Source organism: Zea mays, chromosome 8 (genome assembly GCF_902167145.1).
Source record: "Zea mays cultivar B73 chromosome 8, Zm-B73-REFERENCE-NAM-5.0, whole genome shotgun sequence".
Lineage (NCBI taxonomy): Eukaryota > Viridiplantae > Streptophyta > Magnoliopsida > Poales > Poaceae > Zea > Zea mays.
In genome coordinates this window covers 116,493,302-116,514,425 of record NC_050103.1, presented here as the reverse complement: position 1 = coordinate 116,514,425, position 21,124 = coordinate 116,493,302, and the positions used below count along the sequence as shown (strand labels likewise).

Sequence of the window (21,124 nt, the reverse complement as noted above, 5' to 3'; positions counted from 1 at the left end):
GTGTCATTTGTTTACACATTTGTTTTATTATACATGCATATAGTCAGTATTCTTTATGCACATTTACTCTAATGATTTGTTTTCACATCTATTTAATTATCTAATATGCTTATTGTATTTCATTTATATGCATATCCTCAGTACTTTTTATGCCCATTCAATTAAATCATTTGTGTACACATATGTTTTATTATATATAAAATATACTCATTGGATTTGATATATATGCATATTGGCAGTAATGTGTATGCTCATTCATACACAAGTTTATGAACATATATTAAGCATATTTGAATTGTTATATTTACTTGCATAATTAGTTTACACTCCTGTTCATTATATATAAATACATACAGATACTGTTATTTAAGCAAATGTTATTTAAATATTCATGTTATTTGAGCTAAATGTTTTTATTACTATGAACTAGTTATTAAAATATGTTGTATAGTTAGTTGATGCAAAAAGGCTCTTATTTTATCCTGATCCATTTACAATTATATGAAATATTAAATCAATCTTTATGCTTGTATATAACCATTGTTCATTAAATGCTATCGCATAAATGTAAAAGGTAGTTTAAGTTATGTAATTCCACTTAGCATTATATAGTATGCATTTCAGATAGTTATAGTAAAAATTAGTTCTTTTTTGGCATATATTCATGCATAAATCAATGTATTTAAAAACAACTTTTTTTTCTACAGATCTATTCAGTATTTAATCATGAAGTCTGTTGATCGCCCGCCCAGTAATCCAAAAAGATTAACCATTGAATCCAGTCAGGAGGTTTTTTCAATAGACATTTCCAGACGTACAAGATCCAGCAGCTCAGCTCACCAAGATGATATTCCCCAAAATCAGGAGCAGAATGAGCCACAGCCAGCCCCAATCCATCGTTTTCACAGAAAGGCGTTAGCTTGTCGTTTAAAAAGAAAACCTCCTGCTCCATCCACACTGTCCGACGACGATTTCATGGATGCTCCATCGTTGAAGCGCCAATTCAGATCTGCCTCACCTTCTCCTTCAGAACAAATCAGTGCAAAGAAGTTAAAAGTACCTTCTCCTCAAGTTCCTTGCGTGAAAAGAAGTCCAAAGTCTAAGATCATTACAAAAAAAACTCTCCTAAACAGAAGACTCCTAGAAAATCACAGGTAACATGTATATATTTATGTTTATTCATGTGTTAATTTTGGTGTCCAATCATGTTTGTATTTTCCCCCACTTTAAATTTATGTATACTATTATCAACAAATATGGTGTTTACTTTTTTTTATTGTTGTAGACTAGTTATTTACAAGCATGTAATAATTATCCCTTGTTTGTAAATATTGTATCATTAGTTCTAACTATATATATACTTTGTGTATTAATGCATATTCATTTATGCTTCCAGAAACTGAACATCCGCTGCATTCCCTATGATGTTATTGTATCATCTTGGATAATGAGCGATCGGCAGCACGATGCTGTCGCTAGGTTGGGATTTTCAAGCATATTTGATTTGCGAACTGATGCCTTAGAGAGCAGATCACTCATCAGGTGGTTGATGGATAAATTGGACCCACATGACATGACCATACGCCCAGGGGCTGGCAAGGAACTGAAGATAACAAAAGATACGGTTCATCTGATTTTGGGTTTGCCATGTGCTGGAGGAGGCAGGGAGAAACTGAGACGTGACCTCAATGTTGGTAAAGAAGAATTTGATGTTGTCAAGCTTCAAGACAAGATAGTGCTTGGCAACGATGATGAGCTATCAATTAGATGCTTTTTTCTGATTCTATTCAATCGGCTTCTTTTTCCTTCTGCTTCTTGGGGCATTACAAACAATGAGGTACTCATGACTTCAAACATGGCCCGAATGTCTGATATTGACTGGTGTCAACTAGTTTACACGGATTTGTGTGATGCTGCTGCACGTTGGCATAAAAGGAACAAAACAAACATCACAGCAACAATATATGGATGCTCACTCATTGTTCTGGTAAGTATTTTTTTGTTTAATGTGCATATATATGATATGCAAATAGTTGTTATGTACTACTTTTATATATTTATGCATTCCTTTTTTCAGATTTACTACCTTGATCACCCTGCATCTTCTGCTAACAAATATGGTACTCCACGCATTAAGTTTTTTGACAATGAGACCATAAAAGAGTTGGCTCGTGGTGACAGCCCCCCCCCGTAAAACTGGTGAACCATTCGGATATGCAGAGGTTAGACATAAACAACTTTTTGTCCTGTTATGCAGATGTTAAAATATTATTACTGCTAACTGTTCTATATTACTTTATACAGTTTCGTAGCCGTTCAGAAACGTGTTACGTCATTGCTCCAGAACGGCCTGCTTCTGCCGTTTTCAACATATATGTGCCACGTATCAATAATTTGATTGGCAACAAGTTGCAATGTTTGCCCTCCCAGCAGCGTCCAATGTTTCAATCATTGTTTGATGCTCATGACAAAGAGGTGGATAAATACTGTGATTCCCTTCAGCTGAGCCATCAGATGATGGTTTCGAAGCAGATTGAACTCTCTCAAACATTTGGTGAAATGATCGATGAAGTTCTGAGAGCTGCAACGTAGCGCGATTCACAGCCAGAAGGTTTTAGTATTTATGTTTATTTTTTTAAACTAATCAAGTTCACGAATTATTTCCTGGAAAATAATATATACTTATACGATCTCAAATAATTTATTATATGCAGTTTTGTATATACAAATTATATATTAATTTATACTCATACAAGCAGCAACATATTTTTTCAGTGTATTTCATTTTTTGAAAACTGTATTTTATTTATGCATCCTGATAGTATACTGATGTAGTTTGCAAATGTGTATGTTTAACCATTTTTTTATAACGATACATTTATAATGCAGTTATATTTTAGTAACAACTACTATATTATTATATGTTCCAAATGTAGATAACCCCCCCCCCTCACTACCTCAATGCCTCCAACAAATGATCCAGTATCCACACCAACTGCTCCAACACCTGATAAACAGCAACATGACCAGGAAAGCCATGTTCCTACTGATCATATCAAAGTATCAGATGATGTAAGTTTTCTCATACAAACTATATATACAATGCATATATTCTATTCTGCATACAAGTTACTGTTTACTCAAATTTCAGTTGTTTCCATTATAGATTGTCAGTGGGAACGTCTGCAAAAAAGATGAAGTTATGGATGCCCCTATTTTTGACAAGACTCCAAAATCTAATGTTTGACTTACTTATATCACAATTATTATTATTTCATTTACAATGTATGCAAGAAACATTAATATATATGCATGCTTTATTTTTTTAAATCCTCACGCTCCCACAAAAGACAAGCCTGCTGCTCCTAAGTTAACACCAGATGTAAATAGTGTAAGTATTTATACCTTCATCATATTATGCTAATATTAATTATACCCTATGTTTCATTACGTTTATATTAATAAATTTATTTGTTACAGGAAGGACAAAAATCTGTTACACATGATACTCCTGTATCTGGTGCACCTCTGTTCGATAAAACCCCACTGACAGATGTAAGACATGTTGTCATTTTCATATTTTTCCTATTTATACACTAAGACATACATATTTATGCAACTGTTTACTAACATTTATTCATATATTAGGCAACTATTGACCTGGTTGCAAAGGATAGTTCCTTTAAAGCTGCAGTTGCTGAACATCCCCACGTGTCACGTGAAGACTGTGCTCGCAACCTTCTTAAGTTCATTTTGTCAGGAAAACTAGATCCGAGCATGTATGTATTATTTATTCAAATTCCAATTAAGTATAATTAGAAGAATTGTAATCAAAGTTTTTTCCCCAGGTCTATCATTAATTTTGGAGGATTTGAAGGGTCTGTCCTTGATGTTGTCCAGTCGTTTGGTCCCAACAAATGTCTTGAGAATACTTTCATGCAGGGATTTATCGACTGTATTCGTCAGGATGATGTATTATACAATCCAGATTCTGTAATCAACACTCTAATACTGAATGTCAACGTTGGGGTAATTTTTTCTCCACAACTTTGTATCTTATTGCAACACTTACTGTATAAATATATAATACTAATCAATTTATTTTCTTTGTCCAGACCGTTTTGAATATCGAGGAGTTTGAACAACACAGTTCAAATCCACAGCCCTTCACAACATCACTTCTTAAAGAACATCTTGAACCGACCCTTCCTTCAGATGATGTTCTGAACCAGATTAAATTGGTGAGTTCTTATCAGTTTCATTTGTACAAATGTTAGAATGTTCTTTTGGTCACTAGTTTTATGTTCTATTAGTTTTAATTTTTCATATGCATAGTATAAATCATTCATAATTTTACATATATATTTAACAGATCCTGGTTCCTATGCTACGCCAAAGTCACTGGACCCTTTATGCAATCAATTTTGAACGTCGTCGAATAGACATCTTAGATTCAAATCCTTATGGTACATTGCTTGGAGGCACTACATGGAAACAAATCCATAATGATCAAATAATGATAAATGGAACGAAGATACCTTGGTCCAGATTAATAATGAGAAGACTTAGCATTGCCTTACATGAAGCTCGACCTGAGTCAACTGTACCAAAGTTTGGCAACTACAAGATTGGGCTCCTTCCCAATTGTCCAACCATGACACCAGGGTCAAATGATTGTGGTTTTTTTGTCGCAAACTTCCTCCGCTACTACGATTTTGATGATGGCGACTTATCAGAATTTTATACTCCGGTATGTCACTAAATTAGTCTTCTAATCTTGCATATATTACTCCTCAGATTTTATTCTACCATTAATTTGATATTATGGCTATTTCAGGATGAACCAATGGACCTAACGTGCCTTTGTTCTGCATTACCTTACCTTTCATCGCAACAACATGGTTGCCCCCCTTCCTGCAGAACTGCTGCCTTTCAAGTATTCTCCAAGGAGACGCCGCTGTTTGAAAGCCAAGACTTAGATAGCATAGCTGAACATGATTCCCTGTGGGATCCACAAAACTGTTTATGTTACTTGTTAAGTCACTTATGTCAGGCCTCTGATCATGTGTTTGATACTCCGCGTGCCATTTATGTTCAATGTGTCTAATGTCTATGCTACTTCGCATCAGTTTCTATCTGAAGTGTGTCAAACATAATTGTTACCAGAATGTCTATTTATGTTTTCTGTTAACAAATTCTATGTTGTTTTCATCTCCAGTTTGTGAGTTGGTTACTCGTTTTGCTTCCAATGTTTGGCTTATTTGTATCATCATATTGTTTCAATATTCAAGTTTTATGCATAATATAAAGTTCCTTATTTTATATACACTAGGTTCATCTTTTATACATTTTTCACGCTAATTATGCTAATTGTAACAAGTGTTTATGCTATATCCTGTTTGTTGTATTTGAAGTGTGAAACCGACGTATGCACTCCCATTTGATTAGTATTGTTAAGTGTATACAGTTTTATATACCATTAATGTCCAGACCTTCCGATTGCTAAACGTTCAATGCCAATTTGTTGTACATATTCAGTTACATAATTTGTGTAATTGTCTATAGTTACGCAACATTTTATAGTTTTATATCTAAGCATTATATAACTCTTTCATGCAAACTATTGAATTTCCAACAAAATAAAGCATAAGTCATTGTGATATTACAAGTTTCTACTAAATCGACCCCTCTTTAGTCACACTTCAAATTATTCGCCCAAATCCATATGCTCATCGGCTTCTTCATTTTCCACTTCTTCATCAATACGATGTTTTTTTGCAGTCGATGTTTCATTCCACTGTGGAACAATTGTTTTATTATTTAGTCTTGATCCGGCTGGCCGTCCTCTCTTTCGATTAGACAGTTTTGCTAGCCTTGCCCTGTTCTCTTCCACAGACAGACATGTTCTGTTGTTATGCCCATCTGCTATTCCACACAAATGGCATATCCTATTCTTCTTTTTCTCTCCTTTCGCACCTAGTCTCATAATCCTATCTTCTGAATTTTTGATTGTCCGGCCCTTTGGTCTTGCACGATCCGGCATACTCAGATTTATAACATCCACATTAAAATTCAACCTCTGCATAATAATAGACGTTACTATTTAGTATACGCATATTTACATCTATTTATACCAATCAGTAAAATCATTTATCAATGCTCACCTTTTTAGCTTCTGAGGATGCAGCAATATGTTCCATTTGTTCATGTGCTACGTGACACGGAGAACTTGTATCACCAACCTCATGTGAAATTCTCATGTTGTCCTCCTTTAGAGCCCAACCCAAATACATCAACATTTACATGCAGCATAAATATATTTTTTTCATTTTAGACAAATAAACAATATTATTTTAATATGTACCTGGTTACCAGTTGTTATTATTGTTAACGCATGTTCACATCCAGCCTGGTGTTATGCGAATCCTAGAAAATATTATTTGCTTATTACATTGATATTATATATTCATTATGTACAATACTTCATTCAAGCTTATATTTATATCTTTTACATACCTTATTATTACATGTAATTGTATTGTCATCTTCCATCCCATCGCCAGCATTATTTTTATTCAACTCTTCTTCCTGGTACAAAATAACATGTTACTATGCATAATTTATGTTACAAATAGTATAACACTAAAACATCTGCAATATTATTACCTTGTCTTCCTCATTATCACTAACATCTGTTGACTCATTACATCCAATATCTGGCTCCAATCGGCTTAGAACGACATCGAGCTCATCCAACACATCCATCGCCTTATCATACCCTGCTTTTGACATACACGCCTGGCGAACTACTTTCATTGTTTTCGTTAACAACATTTTCTGTATGTATGATTTAGTAACTCCATCCTTCCCCCTGAAGCTCTTATCAATTCTTTCAAACGGAACATCTTTTCTTGATGAGACAGTGTACCTTTGCAATATATACTTTGAAGGTATCTTTTCAACTTGAAGATGCATGAAGGCTCTTAAAAGATGAACACACAATAGACCTGAAAACATGAAAACGAACCATTATTTCAAAAATATACATTAATTCGTACTACAATCATAAAATTCTCTAGTATGCAAATTTTTTATGCTAACCAACATAATACGTACAAACCTATATGTTCCCACTGTTTGCACTCGCATGTATACTCCCCAGCTTCTATGTCTGCTGTTATCTTGAATTGATGTTGTCCCCACACAATTTTATTAGACCGTTTTGTATGCTGTACGATCCATTCATTATTACATCCGTCTGGGTCCTTTAATATTTTGTATGCAGTGGCGTATTTCATTGATTCCTCAAATCTATTCATAACAGCTCTGGTGTATGCTCTAGAGACTCTCACTTCGAACCTATATAATGTATCTGTTGTCCTTGGTGCCTATAACACATTACTATCATAATTAAACAAATTATTTACATAAATGTATGCAAACCGTTATTGCTAACAAACACGACATACCTTGCTCACCAATGCCTCCTTTGATTCTTTCATTTTCCTGCTGTGCAACATTTTCATCATTTGTTTAGCGAACTCATGCAGTGGGGTGTTCGCATCTACATGTGATTGCTTCACTAATCTGTTCATGCTCTCACTTCGTTGTGTAGATATCATTACCCCATAGAAGTCATTTTTAAAAAATGCAGGTATCCATTCTTTTCTTATTTCATATAATTTGCGTAGAGTCATATCTTCATGAAGATTGAACTCCTCTAGCATCATTTCCCAGGCACATTCAAACTCATGAGGAGTTAATGGATGATGTATAATAGACTGGAATGTTGTTTTAAAATCCTTAACAACAAACCTGGCATATATCTCATTTAGGAATGGCATAAATCTGTTATGTACATGCCATAAGCACAGTCTGTGAACTGTTTTTGGAAATACATTTCTCAGAGCAATTGGCATTGCAGGATCTTGATCTGCAATTGCTCACAGATTATTCAGTTATTTTCACAATAAATTGATTCACTGTTTTGCATAACAAATTTATATATCACATACCTGTAAGCATAACTCTTGGACCCTCGCATCCCATACATGTTTTGAATGAATTGAAAGCCCATTCAAAAGTATGTACAGTTTCATCTCCCAACAAAACAAATCCAAACAATGTACACTGCAGATGGCTGTTAGCTCCAACAAACATGCCCAGTGGTTTATCATATATATTTGTCTTGTGTGTTGTATCAAATGTCACAGCATCACCATAATCTGCGTATTCCCCCTGCATACTTGCGTGTGACCAAAAAATACTAACTATTTTCCCATCAATGTCTAGCTGGAAATCACAAAAAAATTGTGGATTCTGTTTCTTGCATTCTCTAAAGAAAGCCAAAAGTTTGGCTACATCATTTGAGCAATTTTCTCTTTTCCTCGCTGCCCTCCTACATTTGTTTGCACAAAAATATAATTACACACACATTTACTATAATAATATTCATGGCTATTGATATATACACATGTAACAAAAAAGTATTGCTTACATGTTTTTCAGATCTTGAGCAGTTACCGGTACGTTCTCCGGCCCATCATGCATTTCTGATATAAAATCAACTATGCAATGCTGCGGCACTCGGCTATCATGCATTGCATCCACAAAATTTATGAACTCAGCATCCCTAATTTTGTTGCAACGTAAATGTTGTTTCTCTGCTTCGTCAGTTATGAACTCATGGTTATGCTCCAAGTTTACAAGTTCAATTTTTGTAGCTACAACCATTTTGTTTTCATCATCATATATTTTTTTTAATTTTATTCCAGCTTTGCATTGCGTACGCCCCGATGATCTATTCCTCATCCTAGGTGTATCATTTGATTTTGCTGCACTTTTACCTTCACGTGAACAATTTATCCACTTACTGAATGTCTTCTCTCTGTATTTCTTTAGTGGAAATCCCACTTCATATGCATACCTTTTATAGAATTTATATGCATCATCAACATCCTTGAAAATCATCCCTACCGTTGGCACTATAGTTGGATCAATGTTTGTTGCCTGCTATTTCATTGTCATTGTTGTTTGTACCATGGAATATGTTCACAACAATATAATCAATCAATAATCAAATACAGCGATTGGACTTACATGTGAACGCAGTATCTGTGGCGTATCCATCTCCCTGGAGCTAATATTGGACATAGGAGGTCGAACCCTTTGTTCTCCTTCTTCCCCTATGCTCATCTCGGCGATCTCAGGACCCATTAGAGCAGGAGGTGGTGTCACCAGTGAGTTACCACCAACTCCTCCCTCTGTCTCTGGATCAAGACGAACGTCATCTCCTTCCATCGCCGGCGACCCTCCAGAGCCGGCCATCTCCAACTCCGATTAGTTATGCAGGCTTAGTGGTCTTTTTTTTGAATGAAAGTAAATCTCGGATACTATAAAAGTAACCGCATCCAAGTTTACAGGGTCTCTCCATTATTTCCGAAACCGTCCCTAAATTATGGCGACGTCTTTGTCAAACTAAAATTCATAATATAAAATTTACGCACAATGACACAACGTTTTACGCCAATCGGTATATACTGTTTATGCATCTATTATGCCGTTTCGGTTTTATGCCATATCTTTCACCATCTTATGCTTCATTTTTTTTAACCTACCGCACATTACTTACCATGCAAGATCCGTAATTTACGCACCCACGTATCACAGTAATCACGTTTGCATGTGGCATCTATTCCCTTTAATTCCGCGCAATTCCCTTACCATTCAAACAACCGCGTCACGGCGCCGTCTCTCCTGCATGCCGCCTCTCAGCCCGACATTAAAACACAGGCGCGCATGTTCCATCGACCAGACCTCGGGAACCGACCTAGGCTTCCTTTAATATCCGAAGCCCAAGGCTCCCGTTATATATATATATATATATATATATATATATATATATATATATATATATATATATATATATATATATATATACTACCCTATAAGGGTCCAAAGAGGGCGTCCACCGTGCCCTCGCTCCCGTCATCTCCGCCGAGATGCCAGCGATGCTCGCGCGGTCGCGCCCCCATCCTCCCCGACATCCTTTGCGCCGTCATTCTCACCCCCGCGCCCCCTCCATTCTCGCCCCCACGCCCTGCCTCCCACCCCTTTCCCCGTGCACGCACCCCGTCCCCAATCCTTCTGTGCCAGCCTCGCCCGTACACATGTGGCAAGGGGCCGCCACCCGATGGCGCGTCATCGCGATCCACTCCCCCCTCTGCTTGCCATGGAAGGCCGGCGCCGCCATCCGAAATCTCCGTGGCCACCCGCACGACCGCGCGATCGACTCCCCCACGCCCGATCTGCTCTCCATGGAAGGTCGTCCCTGCGTTCTGCTCTCCATGGAAGCCCGGCGCCGTCCTTTAGAAATCTCTGCGCCCACCTGCGCAACCACGCGATCCACTCCCCACACTCTGCTCATCAACGACATGGCCGTCGTCGCGCTCCTCCTCTCGCCGCGGAGTGTCTCTTTCCCACCTCATCCGAGCCTCGCCCCAGGCTTCACCAAGAGACCACCGCCCTACCTCCTCAGCGGTCATGGCGCCGGCGCGAGGTTCCGGGCCGTCGGGGACGGGCCCGGCGCGGGGCTACCACCTGAGCAGGCCACGATCTACCACCCGGCGCGGGGCGTCATCCTCACAGGTCTGTTTAAGGTTTTATTTGCTTTGGATCTGTTGCCAAAGGTTTTTTTTTGGGTGTGGAGGCAGCAGGCAAGGTGGACGAGAGGCTTAGCAAGGCTATGGTGGTGGTGGCGCAGTTGAGGGTCTGGCGCGACAGCAGCGGATGAGCGGCCGACATCGGGTCACTAGGCGGAAGAGCGTCACCATTAGCCCGGAGCTGATGCAGAGACGGAACCGCATGTACCTCTGTGGCATCGTGCCACAGCAAGGACCTCCTCACGCACAAGTAGGTCATCCAGCTCACCAGGAAGAGGCATTGTCAGCAAGGGCCTCCTCACACACAAGCAGGTCATCCAGCTCACCAGGAAGATCAAGGACGGCATCTGAAGTACTTTGAAGTTTGATGAACAGTAAGGACATCCTCACGCACAAGTTTGATGAACAGTAAGTACTCTGAAGAACTCAGCCCCGTTTTAATTTCTGGTGATACAAGTATTTCTTAAAAGCTGGTTATGTGATCATTTTTCGTCCAGCAGCGATGCCCCGGCCCCCTAAAATCTCGCCCGCGGGGCAAGGATTTTCATTATTACTACTACTGCTATTAATATGCCATTTGAGTCAATGCATGCATACAACATACATGTGACTCCCTAGACGATGAGATCCACAGTTCGTGTTCATCAAAGGAGTTACGAGTTTAGCAAGGTCTGCCTGACGTAGAGGATACTCAGCCTGCACTAACATGTCATTCGGTCCAACTCGCAAGCAACGAAAATCGCTCGCTTTGCAGCACATGCTGCTACACGCACATGGTATTGAATTGAACAACTCCAAGTTGAATTTGGTTCATGTGAATCTCTATAAATTCCAAGCGTTATACTTATCATTGTTCTGTAGTCTTGACATAACAAGTCCTGACCGTATAAAATTATGTATATATGTTCGGAGTATTCATCATATCCCACAGATCTTGGCAATGTGACGATATTCCATTTTGAAAATTATTCAGATACTTCTTCAATGTAACTGAAAAGTGGTTCCACCAATCCCACTATATTTACCTATCATTATGGTTCCATAGGTTAAATAGATCCCTTTGGGAGTTAATGATGTATAATGTGTGAATTTGTTGGCCATTGTTGTGCCCTTGTTGCCTTCCATCTATCTCAGATTTGATATTTTGGATTCATATTGGCAGTTGGTAGTCATCACTTATAAGAATGGGTCCATCAGACCATCAATATGTAAACCGTAGCAACGCACAGGATTCTAAAGAAAACTTCATTGATAATATATGTGTTCTTTTTTATGTAATCGGTGTGCGCTCACATTTTGTTGAATATTTGTGTGTCGTTGCAACGCACGGGCAACTAACTAGTATATATATATATATATATAACTCGTTACATCCATTTCAATAATGCCTAGTGGTAGTAGCAAGTACGTACCCGCTGTACTCCATGCGATCGAGACCAGATGGCTCCATAGCGGCGACAGTGCATCGGAAGATGATCCTACCTTGTAACTCAGTTTCATTTGGTTCCGTATAGGTACAGGAAAGCCTTGGGAACCCGTTGGCCGTTGCGTCAAGCCGGACAACGACTTCACCTGCTTTCTGCATGCCCTCCTCCCTGTTGCCAAGCGATCATGCACTGCCATCATTTTCACGGACCGAAAACCACGACTTCCCTGCACCACACAAAAGCAGCCTGGCAATGTTAGTAGTATTTTAATATTAAAAGGAGACCTCCGTGACAATAAATAAATAAATAAATAAAAGGGCCACCAGCATGCATGCGTGGGTGCGTGGTGCGTCGCGACTGAGTATATGTGTGTTATTCCCACCAACTCCACAGACAGACGTCACAGACCCACGACTGAGAATCTAATCCCCGCTCCAATTCGCCCAACCACCACTTTCACTTTGTTTAATTTAAGGTTGTTTAGTTAGTGACTAAATGTGCCACACTTTGCCTAAGGTTAGTCGTTCGAATTGAAAAACTAACCTTAGGGAAAAAAAAGTTAGACAATGTGTGGCAACTTAGGCATCAAACCAAACAGGCCTTTAAATCTCGCGCACCCGCCGCCGCTATGCTAACCAGACACCATTGCCCCATCGCCAAGCACGTACGCTGCTGGCCTTCCCAACCTTTTCCCCCGCCGCATTATTCGCTCGGCGATTACACGCCGCCGTTGGGCGTGCCCTTGTGGAGCGCACACGACACCGCTTAGCACACACGTCCCTCTCTCGCGCGCGCGCACGGCACGGCACGGCACGGCAGGCACCCGAGCCGTGCTCTGGCTGCCGCCGCGGGCAAGGAAAGGAGCACGAGCACGCACCACCGTGCGGGACCGCAAGAACGTTTCGCGAGCATCCGCGCTTTTCTTCGGCCGGAGTAGAACGCCCGCCGAAATCCAAGAATTTCCTGGCCTGCAGAGCAGAGATAGCTAGCGCGCGCCGAGAGGGTGGTGGAAAGCCGCTTTCCTGGCCGCCATTCCTTTCTTTGGGCGTCCGGCGGCGCGTGGAAGAGAATGACGTGGCCGCGTGGTGGTGGTGGTGTGCCGCGGCCGCAGGCTTGCTGGGAGCACCGGCCGGCTGGCCGTCCGCGTTTTGCGTGGAAGAGAATGACATTTATGCCTGAGTTGAATAATACCATCTATATCGTTTGGTTCACGAAATATAACATAAATGGTAATAATCACAATTGAATGCTGACGGTAATAAATTTGAATAAGACGATATCCATTTGTAGTGTGATATCAATTATAATTAAATTTAAAGAAACATGATTTAATATTATCGGTTATCTATTACGTTACCAATATGTGAACCAAACGACACCTTAATTTTATAAGCTAGCTGCACTCTTTTTTCTTTTATATTTTTTCACTAGGTACGGTATCCCTTTATCCAAAAAAAAGTTTTAATAAGACAACATTGTACTAACAACTCAATATTCATTTTTTTTGTTGTCTATGGACACTAATCAATCGATATACGTTTAAAGGTGGGGGATCTTCGCTCCAGTGATTTTTTTTTAAAAAAAGGTGCAACGTGGTCATGGAAAGATGTCAACATGTACTCACGATTTAAATACTAACTAGTTGGTTGCCCGTACGTTGAGACGGCTTATAACAATACCCACGTAAACTATCCATCAAAAAGATCTCAAGATTTTTTATTGATTGTCTCCGCTCTCCGTATAATATTTTTTATTTGACTAACTGATGTTGTTGTTTACTTCGTCCAATATGTCTTTGTACGGCCAATAAAGGGAGCGATTAGAAGATAGTTCATAACGTCTGACTGAACGAACAGAGATTATAGAATGACATAATTTCACCATACAGAGACCAAATAAGAGAAAGTTGTGAGCTCAAGTTTCTAAAATAAGTCACATGAACTCAAACTTATAAAAAAGATAGATCAAAATATGAAGTGGATACATCAGGCATCAATAAAAACTAGATGCGCTCCATACAAATTATGGTACTTCGTAGCAATTACTAACATTTAAAACCAACAAATAACTTTTCCTTTATTGTTAGCGTGACAAATTGTTGTTGCTCCATCCAATTGAGCAACCTCAAACATCATGGAGTCCATTGCGCCAATGTGGTCTCAAAATAGACCTAATGCATGCAAGAGCCAAGAACACAAGGGACGAGCACCCTGTGGTAATGCCCGCATGGATCTCCAAATCCTGACACATATTTTGCAGGATCCATGAGCCATCATCAAAAGAACGCAAACCATGTGCAGACAATAAATAAAGTATTAACACACCCAAATTATGTTCAGACCTTAGCACAACAAAAAACTAACATCCAAAACAACAGAATAATCTTTGCAATGACAGAAGGATGCTTAACAGGTACATAAAAGTGGTAGAAGCATACCGAGTCGACACTGTGGTAAGGGAAATGTCATGTAGACAGGCGATGCTGAGCCATCGAACGGGTACCATAGGCAGCAAATCAGGGACCCTCATCCCTCACCTCCCCCACTTACAAGGTTTCGCAGAGCGGGAAGAGAACGGAAGAGGCGGGCATACCTATTCGTTGCTGGAGAAGGACACGACAAATGCCTAGGCATCTAGAGGCGACATAGGCAGTATACCGCTATATACATATAGGGAGAGAGCACGCAAGCGGGGAAATAAGCCCAACCGGAGTAGCTCCAAACCAAGAGGCACCCACACCAGGCGTCAGTCCAAGAAGGATGAGAGAATGTGAGTGCTTCCCTGCCCTGGACCCACTGAGGCGACACAACACCACAACCAACTCCATAGCATATGTTGACTGCTGTCGCGCTACGGGCCTTGGTTGTCCAATATGTCAGACTTCGACTCCTCATAGCCAATATAATCTAAGCGTGGCAGGCGCCATCATGTTCTCCTTGGTGGCAAGCACGGAGAAAGGCCAGGAGCAAGACCGACTCGCCCCGTATCCGTGTCGACGAGCGTCGGTCGGCTCACGGCTGCGACCGTGGACAGGGGCAGCAGGTTGGGGAGGAAAAACAGGGCGAAGGCCGAGAAGACGAACGGGACGTCCGACGACGGCGTAAACGATGGTGTCGGCGTTTCGACCCCGGGGGGTCCCTGGACCGACGAGTAAATTGTCGCCGCGTGTCCCAGCCCAGATGGGTCGGCGCGAGACGGAGCACGAAGGGGGAGAAACGGCAAGAGGGGAAACCCGCGGCCTTCATGTTGCCCTGCGCCCAGGTCGGGTGCGCTTGCAGTAAGGGGGTTACAAGCGTCCGCGAGGGAGAGTGAGAGAGAGACTGTCCGCCAGCCCGTTCTCCCGCGCGGCCAACCTTCTCGTACGAGAGCCCTGGACCTTCCTTTTATAGGCGTAAGGAGAGGGCCCAGGTGTACAATGGGGGGTGTAGCTGTGTGCTAACGTGTCTAGCAGAGAGGAGCTAGAGCCCTAAGTACATGCCGTCGTGGCAGCCGGAGAGGTTTTGGCGCCCTGTTCATGTGATGTCGTGGCCGTCGGAGGAGTGCTTGAGCCTTGTGGAAGTACAGCTGTCGGGGCTGTCGGATCCTTGCTGACGTCTCCTTGCTCTCGTAAGGGGCTGAGAGCCACCATCGTCATGGAGCACGCGGGGTACCATCATTACTTGTTTACCGGGGCGAGCCAGATGGGACGTCGGTCTTGTTCCCCGTAGCCTGAGCTAGCTAGGGGTAGGGTAATGATGGCCTTCCCTGTGATGTGGCGGGTCCGAGCCCGAGGTCGGGCGAGGCGGAGGCTCCTCCGAGGTCGAGGTCGAGTCTGGGCCCTGGGTCGGGCGAGGCGGAGTTCGTCTTCCGGGGTCGAGGTTGAGTCCGAGCCCTGGGTCGGGCGAGGCGGAGACCGTCTTCTGAGGCCGAGGCTGAGTCCGAGCCCTAGGGTCAGGCGAGGCGGAGTCCGTCTTCCAGGGTCGAGGCTGAGTCCGAGCCCTGGGTCGGGCGAGGCGGAGACCGTCTTCCGAGGTCGAGGCTGAGTCCGAGCCCTGGGTCGGGCGAGGCGGAGACCGTCTTTCGAGGTCGAGGCTGAGTCCGAGCCCTGGGTCGGGCGAGGCGAAGCTTCCCATGGCGCCCGAGGCTAGACTTAGCTGCTGTCAGCCTCACTCTATCGAGTGGCACAGCAGTCGGAGCGAGGCAGGCGACGCTGTTTTCCTGTCAGGTCGGTCAGTGGAACGGCGAAGTGACTGCAGTCACTTCGGCTCTGTCGACTGAGGAGCGCGCGTCAGGATAAGGTGTCAGTTGATCCTTGCATTAAATGCTCCTGCGATACGGTCGGTTGGCGTGGCGATCTGGCCAAGGTTGCTTCTCCGTGAAGACTGGGCCTCGGGCGAGCCGAAGGTGTGTCCGTCGCTTGAGGGGGCCCTCGAGCGAGACGTGAATCCTCCGAGGTCGGCTGCCTTTGCCCGAGGCTGGGCTCGGGCGAGGCGAGATCGTGTCCCTTGAGTGGACTGAGCCTTGACCTTAATCGTGCCCATCAGGTGCAGCTTTGTGCTGATGGGGGTTACCAGCTGAGATTAGGAGTCTTGGGGGTACCCCTAATTATGGTCCCCGACAGTAGCCCACGAGCCTCGAAGGGAGTGTTGATACTCGCTTGGAGGCTTTTGTCGCACTTTTTTGCAAGGGGACCGGCCTTTCTCGGTTGCGTTTTGTTCCGGTGGGTGCGCGCGAGCGCACCCGCCGGGTGTAGCCCTCGAGGCCTCGGAGGAGTGGTTTGACTCCTTTGAGGTCTTAGCGCGTTTCGTGGTATTTCGGTCGGTCTGGTTGTTCCCTCATGCGAACTGGCCGTAGCCCGGGTGCATAGTCAGGTTCCAAGTTCTCGGGCTGGTATGTTGACGTTGTCAACGGTTTGGCCGGAGCCGGGTTTGTGAGAGCAACCCCCGAGCCTCCGCACAGAGCGAGAGGACGGTCAAGGACAGACTCGGCTTTTTTCATACGCCCCTGCGTCGCCTTTCCGCAAGGAGGAGGGGGGAAAGCGCCATGTTGCCCTCGGAGGGCGCCGAACATGGTGTCTCCAGTGAGTTGCTAGCGGGTGATCCGAGTGGACACCCGTGTCCCGTTCGATAAGGGTCGGCTAGTGGCCCAGAGGCGCGCTCCAAAAGTACCTGCAGGTGATTTGCCGGACCCGGTCCCGTTTGATAGGGTCCGAGGGCTTGATGCATCCCTTTGATGGGATTCCGTTACAGAATCGCTCCTGCTGGTCTCGGAAATGTCCTAGGGTACCTCGGGAGCGTAGCCCGAGCCTCGGCCATGTATCGGACGTACCCAGAGTCATCCCTCGCTCTGCGTGCTCTGAGGCGGCTGTCGAACCCTTCGGGGGCCAGCCTACGAACCCCTGATCAGTAATGGGCGCGGAGCCCGAGTGGCCTGAGGCGGCTATCGAACCCATCCGAGGGGCCAGCCTTCGAACCTCTGACCAGTGGTGGGCGCGGAGCCCGAGTGTTCTGAGGCGGCTGTCGAACCCTTCCGAGGGGCCAACCTTCGAACCTCTGATCAGTAGGAGGGCTTGGAGCTCGAGTGCTCTGAGGCAGCTATCGAACCCTTCCGAGGGGCCAGCCTTCGAACCTCTGATGAGTAGGGGGCTCGGGGCCCGCTTCCTTCGCGGAGAAGGATCCCTTTCAGAGTATCCCCTTTCCCGGTCCCTGTAGCAAGAGAGAGAAAGTGGAAGAGGAAAAGGATACGAATTTGAACGTCGTGGCACACCTTTTTTGACGCGGTCATTATGGCTGAGGTGAAGCGTCGCCTGCTTCGCCTGCCAAAGGTGCCGCCTGTCCTGCCGCAGAGTTAATGCGACGGGACGAGTGGTTCGCGGGGCTGCCGTTGTGCGTGCGAGCCGTTCGAGGAACGGAACATGGGCGCGTCGTCTTCACTCCGTGGGAGAGGGCTCTCTCGCTGTCCCAGGAGGGGACGTGAGCCTGCAGACGACTTGACCGCTGCTTCCGCCTGCCTGCCGCCGCCATTACTGCCGGCCCACTTTTGGCCATATTGACCGTCGCGCCTTCTCCCGTGGCTGACTGACCCGTGATCGATGTGCTCGGTTGGCACTGTTGGGCCATGCGCAGGGTTGCCTCGAGTTGCGGCACCGGTTCCGCAGTCGAGAAGGCGCAGTACTGGCGCAAGTGGCGGTGCAGCTTCCCGCACGTAGTAACCAGTGCGCCGGTTACATGACGTGTGGGCCTGGGCCTCCACGCTGGATGCGTCGGAGTCGAAAGGGTGCGCCCCCTTGGTGTGGTTGCATGCCGCCTGCATGGCGGTCTGCCCTTTCACCCGCTGATCTGGGCGAAAGTGGAGGAGTGCTTGTAACCACTAGCGAGTTACGTGCACCGCGCGCGGCGGTTTGGCTTCTTCTGCCCTAGGCCAGCTTGCATGACGCGTGGGACCCAGCCCCCATGTCGTAGGGGGAGGACCTTGGAGCGTGTTGGTGAAGACTCAGCCCGCGACGGCTGAGGACGCAAGTGGGGAGAGTCGCCTTTAAAAGGAGGGTGACCCCCTTGGATGGCAACCATGTCTTCGCACTCCCTTTATGCATTGCGTCCTTCCACCTTCCGAGCCCCCGGATGGGGAGCGCTCGCATCGCTTTCGTCTTGCTGTCGTTGGAGGAACGCAACTTTGCGGAAGTTGGTACCTTTCAGCCATCGCTCGGCTTCAAGGATTTTCATTAGGCAGCCTGGCTGCATCCCCTCGCCGGTGGTCACCCAAGACGGTGACCACCAGTTCGATGGTGGGGATAAGCAAGCTGGGTTGCAGCCTCTGCCCCGCCCTCAGCTTCAAGGATCTTCATCATCCTGGCTGGGGCGGAGGCCGGGCTGAGCCGGAGCTCTACCTCCCGCACGGGTTCGTGGGTCACCTTCTCCCTCAGCATTCAGGGAAGAGGGCGCTCACCGACCTAGCGGAAGGGGCGGACTCCGACAACGCGGGGCTGGTCGGCCGCGAGCGTCGTCAGCTTCAGCGCGTTGGGCTCACTGGCTCAGCTGGCCCTGGCTCGGCTCCCGGTGCCCCCTCCCGCCGTACGAGTGGTCATCGCGCCGCGCGCACCGGAGGACTGCCCAAGACGTCGCGTGCCGCTAGGGCGGCGTTCGTGTTCTTGGGCTGTCCTGCCTTTGCTCCGGTACGACGCTTCTGTGCGGAGGTCGGTGCTCGCTCGTCCGGGAGGATCCGAGTGGGGATCTGCCGGTGGGCAGATGGCTGCCATCGTCGGTGCCGAGGTGGTGGCGGCTGGAGAAGTCCTCGTCACCGACGAGATTGCCGCCACCATCCGCGCTCCGGGCCTCTGGCTCTTTGGCTTTGATAGCTTGTCCTCGCCCCTCGAGTGGGGATGCAGGCGAGGACCTTATAGCAGCAGCGTCTGCCCTGAGGTCATCGCTGCTGCTGTTTGGCCACCCGGAGCGGAGGTCGTTGTCGCTGCTGCCGGAGCGGGAGGCGGCGAGCCACCTAGGGTTTTGTCGCCCCGTAGGCCCTCCAATGTGGGGGGTTGTTCGTACCTGCGGGGGTGGAACCGGAGTTCCGTTTGTAATGGCACCTTGAGTGCCGGTGTCTGTTCATTGTGGCTGTCGGGGCCTGAACATGTATGTATTTTGGCGTGAAGCCGTGTTTTTTCCTCATTTCGAGCACTAGGACTCGCCTGTCGGCTAGCCGAACCGCTTAACCAAGTGTGAGTTGCCTCGTGCGAAGGTGACGAGTGAGGTTTCCGTATCCCGGAGGCGTAGGAGTCCCTCGGCTCGGTCGGCCTTGCCGCCTGAGGCTTCTCTTGCTTAGTTAAAGGAACCCTCAGCCGCTCTGTGATGAGCTGGAGCCGGAGGCAGCGGTGCTAGCACGAACAGAGGCAGAGATGGCTCGAAAAGAAGCTTCGTCGGCCGGAGCCTGGCCGGGCCGTCCGCTGGCGGGACCGACGCCGGAGTCGGGTTGCCGAGGCCACAAGCCGGGCTCATGTCCTCGGGGGGACAACTGGCTGAGGCTACGGAGCGGCCGGTGGAGTCGTCTGCTCGGGCCGGGTTCCCGGAGGAGACCCCGACGACGATGGCCCAGGCGTGGTGCCAACAGGATCCTTCGAGGTGGAGATCCTCCGACCGTGTTGCCGTTCGAGGTCGGGTCGGATTCCGCCGAAGGTGGAGTCGACGCCGAGGGTGCTGCTGCTCCCCCACTGATGTCTGACCCTGCAGGAAACAGTTTATCTTGTAGTGTGCGTATGTTTTTTGCGACCGCCAAGGCCCAAACATATCATCGTCGTGTTGTAAAGCTGCGTTTCTTTTCCCCTTGTTTCGAGTATCTGGACTTATTTGTCGGTAACAGAATTGTTTGTCCGAGCGAGAGTTACTTTTCACAGAAGGTGATGAGTGAGGTATCCGTATCCCGGAGGCGTAGGAGTCCCTCGGCTCGGTCGGCCTTGCCGCTTACGTGTGCTCTTACTCGTCCGTAGGATTCTGTTATCGATATAGTCAAGAAGGCACGAAAAATCGTTTCGGCAGAAAAGTTTTCGAGCATTAAGACTTGTTCGGTCAGCGGGATCGCTTATCCGAGCGTGAGTTACTTATCGCAGAAGGTGATGAGTGAGGTATCCATATCCCGGAGGCGTAGGAGTCCCTCGGCTCGGTCGGCCTTGCCTGCTTACGTGTACTCCGTCATTTTCAGGATCCCACTTTCGAAGTAGTCGAAAAGCACGAAAGATGTTCTGGCAGAAAGACTTTTTCCGAGGAAAATTTTGACGCAGAGGGGGTTCACCCCTTCTAGCCCCCGAGGGAGGGTCGGGCTTTGCCGAAGCAAGGCTGACCCTTCCTTGATGGTTAGACTTTATTGGCGTATGTAAACGAGGTGTATGAACGACTTGAAAACATCTTAAGGGTAGAAGCGACGTAGCTGTCGAATGTTCCAAGCGTTGCTGTAGACCTCGCCTTGACTGTTGGCCAGCTTGTATGTTCCGGGCTTCAAAATCTTGGCGATGATGAATGGCCCTTCCCGGGGAGGCGTGAGCTTGTGGCGCCCTCGGGCGTCTTGTCG

General features: G+C 45.9%; 1 long non-coding RNA gene across 1 annotated transcript; it reads left to right on the top strand.

The window, feature by feature from the left end:
• The first annotated feature begins 2,087 nt into the window (after window positions 1–2,087).
• On the top strand, window positions 2,088–2,779 carry LOC103635737 (uncharacterized). Its single transcript, XR_002263972.1, has 2 exons — window positions 2,088–2,222; window positions 2,305–2,779. It is a non-coding gene; the product is annotated as an uncharacterized lncRNA (long non-coding RNA).
• The last annotated feature ends 18,345 nt before the right edge of the window (window positions 2,780–21,124 follow it).